The sequence below is a fragment of the Populus nigra genome, chromosome 15, assembly GCF_951802175.1.
Source record: "Populus nigra chromosome 15, ddPopNigr1.1, whole genome shotgun sequence".
NCBI classification, from domain to species: Eukaryota; Viridiplantae; Streptophyta; class Magnoliopsida; order Malpighiales; family Salicaceae; genus Populus; species Populus nigra.
Genome location: NC_084866.1, coordinates 14,138,036 through 14,145,481, shown reverse-complemented (window position 1 = coordinate 14,145,481; position 7,446 = coordinate 14,138,036).

The following is a 7,446-nucleotide window of genomic DNA, read 5'->3' as shown; positions in this document are numbered from 1 at the left end:
ATGTGTTGATATCAAAAATAATTTTTTAAAAAATAAAAAATTATTATTTTAATGTATTTTCAAACAAAAAATACTTTAAAAATCAACAATTACCACACTTTCAAACACCACTTTAAATCTTTAAAATCAGTTAGTTTCAGTCATGTATTTAGAGAAGCAAATTAGTTTTTTAATTGCACATGGCTAATGTCTTTCATTCATTCATTTTTTTCCCTCATATATAATTACGTTTTAAACTTGATTTTATAAAAATTCAAATAATTTATTTTTTTAATCATGAAAATTTATTTTTCATTAATGAAGACTTGATTTCCATTTATTCTACTCATAAAGGTTATCTTATAATAGTTTTTAAAAATCTAATTTTTTAAAATTGCAATTAAAAACACCCACAAGAACACAACTTGCTGAGGCAGGAGACGGTGCCCAACCAAGGTACGACAAGATTCTTCTGAATTCCTAGGTACCAACAACAATTCCTTGCCTCCTCCGTGGTGTTTTTGAATCCTTGCAGTTGCACCAGCCGAGAAAAGTTCTTCGCCAATAAAGTAAATGGCCAGTATCGATTTGGACGTCAATCTTTTCAAAGAGACTATAAATCAATTACTGCGATAAATTTCCAAGCAATGACGAATGGTGTGAATTACGAATTGTAAATTGTGTTTTTGTCATTTATACATTCCCTATCACTTGGAATTACGAATGGTGTAAATTACGAGCGTTATAACCATATCATGACACGTCCTGGAAATTGATGAAATGAATATGCTTCTTTAAAATCTAATAAAGTGTAAGAAAAAAATAATATTGAACCAACCAAAATGAGCTTAAAAAAAAACAATGTTGAATAATGAAAAAAAAATAAAAAAAAATGATGTCAATCTTGTTAATCCATTAAGCATGTGACACGAGTCATTTGACCAGAAAAATAGAAAAAACCTTGAAACCTAATTTTGAACTAATCAAACATTGAAAAATTAAATTGAAAAAAAAAATAAACATACAAAAGGGGAAAAAATAGAAATTATAAGTTAAAAAAAAAGATCTTAGGCTGCTCGGGTCAACCCGTCTAACTTATGGATCAAGTTATGAAACTGAGATAACCCAACAAAAAGTAAAAAAAAAATAACAAAACCTATTCTTTTTTTTAAAAAAAAAAAAAAACAATGTTGAATGTTGAATCATGAGATGAAAAAAAATTAGAAAAAATGCATTTATAAGTAAAAAAAGAGACTTGAGCCCACCCAGGTGAACTCGTCATACCCATGATTAAGGTCATGAAATTGAAATAACCCTATAGCGAAAGGAAAATGATGAAAATCATAAACTCTATTTTGTTTTTTTTTTTAAATGTCAAATTATGATATGGGAAAAAAATAAGTACAAAAAAAAAACACAATGCCTACCATTGTTAGCTTATAAAACTTGAGCCTTGGGCCATTTGATCAAAAGTATCAAATCAAATATGAAAAACCTATGAAGATTAATTCTCAATAAATTAAATATTAAAAAAATAAAAAAAAATAAATAACACAAAATGATCCAAAAGAACAAATTAGTTATTAAAAGGCAAAAAAAGAGTGTGAACCATTTAAGTTAATCCGTTAAACCCACATGCCAAGTTATGAGATCAATATAATTCTATAAGAAGAAAAATGAAGAAAATCATGAAGCCTATTTTTTAAAAAACCAACATCGAGTAACGAGACAAAAGAAAAATGTTTTCTTTTAAGAGTAGTGAAGGTTTTTCACTATTCAAAAAAGATATATTTATATCCCCGCTAAAAAAGAAAATGACAAATTAATAGGTCATATAAAAAAAACTATTCTACCCCTAAACTCACCCTTCTAACCTGATTTAAAGAAAAATAACCTTGTCATTTTATTATTACAATCCATAATAAATTATATCTTGTGGTACAATGTTTTCTCCATATCCTATATTTTTTCTTTATATATATATATATATATATATATATATAGAGAGAGAGAGAGAGAGAGAGAGAGAGAGAGAGAGAGAGGGAGAGGGGGGGGGGATTGAGTATTTCTCCTCTCGCCCTCAAAATAAAATCATATTTATTTTTTTAAAAAATCCATCCTTCTCTTCTCTAATTTAAGACCTCATTACATACTCATATTTTCTAAATTATTATTAAAAAAACTATCGTATATTAGTTTAATCTTCTAGGGCATGATAATCGGGCAACAATCATTTTCAAGTTAACCATCAATCTTAGCTGGATTACAATGTGAGATGTTTCATTTATGAGTATATGGATATGATCCACCGACTAAAGCTTAAGAAGTTAATTAGGTTCAAAGGTACATCACTTCTATAATAATAGGCCATAGCTTTTGATTTGAGAGTTCAATTAAAAATAAATGATGAATATGAAATGATAATTTAAAGCTTCATAGAATAATGATAATGCAAATTAAAGGCATCGAAGCTTATTTTTAAGATTAAAATTAACTCTGAAAATCCATTTTCATGCTCTTTCTTTTTTTTACTTACAAATCAAATTTAGATTGCTCCTATTTAAAAAATTATAGCTTTCTAATATATTATTTTTGTGCATGCGTTTTAAATGTTTTCAGACTTGTTATTGATTTTTATCCTTTTTTTTTTTTACTATTTTGCCCTTTTTTTCAAATGATTTTTATATCTTCTTTTTTTCTAACTCAGAATCTTTCATAAAAAAGCTTCCTCTATTAAATCTCAAATCACATATTTATTTTATTATTTTTATAAAAACTATAAGATAAACCATAGATTTTTCATGTCCTATATACTCATCTATTTTTAAGTAACTTTATGTGTGAACGTGCGAGTGATCATTATTTGCCATTTCATTTCGTCAAACTATATATTACAAGTTTTTTAAGAGCAAATAATATATTATTAAATATAAATCAGCTGTTGATTCTTAAATTCCATGGGCTAATACTCGACAAAGGAAAGGGACGTAATTAATTTCATATGCTGTGGTGTGCAAAAGGAGGAGATTATTTGTTTCATAATTCTGTGCGGCGCGACTTTGATGCACCCTGTCCACACTTGCTGACATGGTTTTGTAGCTTTTTTGGTGAACGTATGGTGTTGTAGCAGCTGGGAAATTACGGCTCAAAGTAAAGTAATGCCTTGTTTTCTGTTTGAGAATAAAATGACGACTTCTTGACTTGACTCGTGGTGGATACTCCAACACATTGGTGCCTTGGTGGTGGGTCTCTTGTCCGAACTCCCTCGTCGTGGATTAAGAGTTTTTTCCACTGCAAAATGTCTGTATGGATGCCGAACTTGTCTTATGCTCTTGTTGTGCCCTTTAAAACATCATAATGTCGTCACACGTTATCATAATGCCATTACACGTTATTCTTAGTTACATGAAATAAATAGTGGTCGGTCCAATACGTATCACATAAAATCATGAAGATAATACTAACCAAATTAATAATTGGATCAAATCCAACTGATAATAGGGGAGTAAATGAATAGAAATGTTCCATCACTATTCGTCTGCAATTCACTAAATGAACTTCTATTTCTGTCTTCTTAGCCATGCAAGGGTAAAGAAAAGGGATTTCACTGCTCAACAATCTTCTTCTTGCAGTGTTGAATGGAGTTTGCTTGATTCAGCACAATGAAGATTCAAAGAATTGGGAACTTAAGAAAAATGGCAAACACAGTACTGTTAAATCTTGCAACATCATCATTGACGTGAGAATTGAATACCCTGTGTGTCCTTTTCATCCTTGTTATGAAAAGGTATAGCTCCACCAAATATAAATTTTGAGGTATTTTTATGGTTGTTACTTTATATATTATATCAAAGAATCATCTCAACTCGATAATTTAAATTTTTTGATAAGGTTTTAAGATATGATTTATATTATTTTTTAACACACTCTCTTAAATAAAAACCCTTTAGACTTGAAACTTTCTCATACCCACATTATCTTATATTTAATTTTAATCAAATAAATAGGAGATGGTGAGATTCGAACTCTTGACCACTTGGTCATTAAGGCTATGATATCATATCAAATAACTATCTTAACCTAATAACTTAAATTTTTAAATGAAATCTCAGAATATAATTTATATTATCCACTGACGGATTAATAATATCAACTAGAAACTTCTAGAAATCTCATTGACATTGAGCAAACAATATGTCCACTTTGTGCTGCTAAAAGAGAATCTATTGAACATCTTTTCCTCCACTATTACGAGTTTTAGATGCTGTTTGGTAATGTGGTTGCGAGTGAGGTTCACCCCCAACCATGTTAAAAAATATTTGGTAATCAAAATATAAGCACTTTTAGTGGGTAGGACTCACATGGCACAACAGGTTTAGGAGAATTGCTGCTTCTCATCTGGGAAAAACAACAACAGTAGAGCATGGCTCCACTATAGCTGTCCACTAAAGTGAACAGTAGTTTTTTTTTTAATTTCAAAAAACCAATGCGAGTGAATTAATTCACTCGCACTGTTCACATGAAAAGTTTCACTGTTTTTTTTTATGAAAAACCAGTGCAGTAAGTGATTTCACTTACACTATTCACGTGAACGTGAACCATATTTTTGAATTTGTTTTTTTTTTAAATTAGTTTAAGGTGAATTAAATTTACTCGTTCTGTAATCTCAATTTTTATAAATGATAATATTTAACCTAATTTTATTGCATGCTCAAAATTTTTTAGAAAATTGTAGTTCTTATCGAATGAATTTTATACGTAATGAAATTGTAAATTTTTTTTTAAAAAAATTGAGTTTTACTCGAAAAACTAGTATTTAATATTATTTAATAACACTACATAAATTAGAAGGATATCGCATGATGACGTAACATTTGTGGAATTTAATCGCAATTCCAATTGTGTTCTTGCCGGGTCCGACCAAGTTAAAAAAATCAGTTTTTATTTTTATTTTAATTCTGTTTTATTCAAAAAATTAGAAGGAGATCGCTTGATGACGTAACAAAAACTTCAGTTTTTGTTGTTGCGCGCTTAAGAAACCATGAAAAATATAGTCCTTATTTGATATATTTATTTTGTATGTGATGACATTGCACATAGTTTAATGGAATAATAAAAAATATTTGATATCAATATTATTTATTTCATGATGTAATAACAGTAGTTAAATCTACAATATTTAAATTAAAAATCATTTATATATATATATATATATATATATATATATTAATTATTTTATAACCTCAATTTAAAAAGCATTTTTTTAACCAAACACATTAAATTACTTTTGTTCAATCTCAATTTCAACTATAGTTTTAACCAAACATATATCTTTTCAAATCAACTTTAATTAAATATAATTTTTATAAAATAATTTTTTTAAAACAACAACCACAACAACAATCTCAATGCCAAACACATTCTTATATACTTTTGAGCGGTTTTATGCATTGGATAGGCTTACAACGGTGCGTGTCGAGTACTACGTACAGAACAGCTTTTGATACAGTGAAGCGTCGTTGTAAGAGGTAAGTCTCAAACATCAAGCTGTCATCATTCTGGCTTATGGAGTTTTGTGGGGGTATTTGGATGGCTACCAACAAATTGATCATCCATGATGAGTTGCCATATTGGAATCCAATGTTGGAGTTAATTTTACGTTGTCTGGCTTTACTGTTGATGGAAACTTTGGGTGCACAAGGTTTGAGACTTATTCAGGGAACCACAAGGTATACGAAATGGACTCATAATTAATGATCTTCATAGAGAATTTCTTCTTCTAGCTTAAGCAACTTTTAATTCAGTTATTTAATGTTTAGCTCCTTTTGTTTTTTGGTATATAAGATCATGTGTTCCTTCCTTTGCTAGTTTGCCATCGACTTGCACTAGCTTTATTAATAAATTCTCTAGATTATTATAAAAAAAAAAAACTAAAAAAAGGGATCCCTGAGAAAGCAAAGCAAGTTTATTAATAATTAAAATTGACAACAATGAAAAGACAATTGAAAAAAAAACAAAATAATTTTATATTATTCCCTATGGTATTATATATATCAAATAAAAATATTTTAAGTTTAAAACTTGTATAAATCTATAACTATCTTGTGCAAAATTTTAATTATAGAAAATAAAAATGACGAGTTTTAAATTAGTAATTGTTGATATCATTAAAATCAAATGTTAATTGCACAATCTGAATTACATTAATCGACAATCAGTAATTCTTATTGAAGCAAGCAAGTCTTGAACATAAAAGTGACAAGTTCATTTCATTTTACGACTAAAGAAAAACAGAGATGAAAAAAATTATTTAAACTTATTGGATATGGTGGCAGTAGTGCAATCGTTCTTCAGTTTTCTATTAGCTACAGGCTTCGAGGGTTAAATGGACCCCTTGGAGCCGAAAATTTTTAGCTTTAGATGATCTCTCTCTTCTACATCTGCCCGCAAGACTAATCAGTATCAGATTCCATGATCATTGTTGCAGGGGACATTTCGATGAATTCAAGGTAAAAAAATGTCCAGGTACAAGATAAGATGGAATATCCAGGTTTTAGCCCCTTCTCCTCAACAATTTGGCTATCTATTGCCCCACCAAAAATTCAAGCCTTTATGCGGCTGATACTCCATAATGGCTTGAGTAATGTTTATATGCATTGACTATTATATATTTTTTTCAATGCCAACACAATGCTATAACAACAGAATTCTCATCAGCTTAACGTTTGGCATTGTATCTACATGTACATGAGCAAAAAGTCTTTATTTTTATTATATCAAAATAGAATTATATAATATGTATTTATAATAGATCATAGTTCGTCCAAGAAAACCTAGCCATCCAAGAAGGTTTAATACATCAACGAAAGCATTGCCCCTGCATCTCTCAATATATTAATCGTCTTTTGGTAACAAAACAAGAAATAAATCACAAAAGGATAAATATTTGTATTCTACTTCGAACAGCCTTCGACTCACAAACTATAACAAATATTCACTAACAACATCTTAACCCTAACAGTACATGCAGGGTCATCCTGTTGTTAAAATACATTTTACCCTGGATTTGTACACGTACGTATCTCTATTGACTATGCTCTTGGCATGACAGATCCAGGAAGTAAACAAATACCTATGCTTTTTGAAAAATTAATTCAGGGTTGATTGGGGTGCAAAAGAAGGAGAGCATTTGTTTCATGTATAGTTCTGTGCGGCGCGACTTTGATTCACCCTGTCCACACGTGCTGACGTGGTGTTGTAGCTTCTGGGAAATTATGGATCAAAGATTCAAATGTTAGAAGGAGAGTGACGCCTTCTTTTTTGTTTGAGAATAGAGAGAAGACTTCTTGACTTGACACAGTGCTAATTACCACAGTATAAAACCGAGCATAACGTATAATCCCATCAAGTAATTATTAAAGAGAGAAAGATCAAATACTAATTGCACAATCTGAATCTGAATTACAA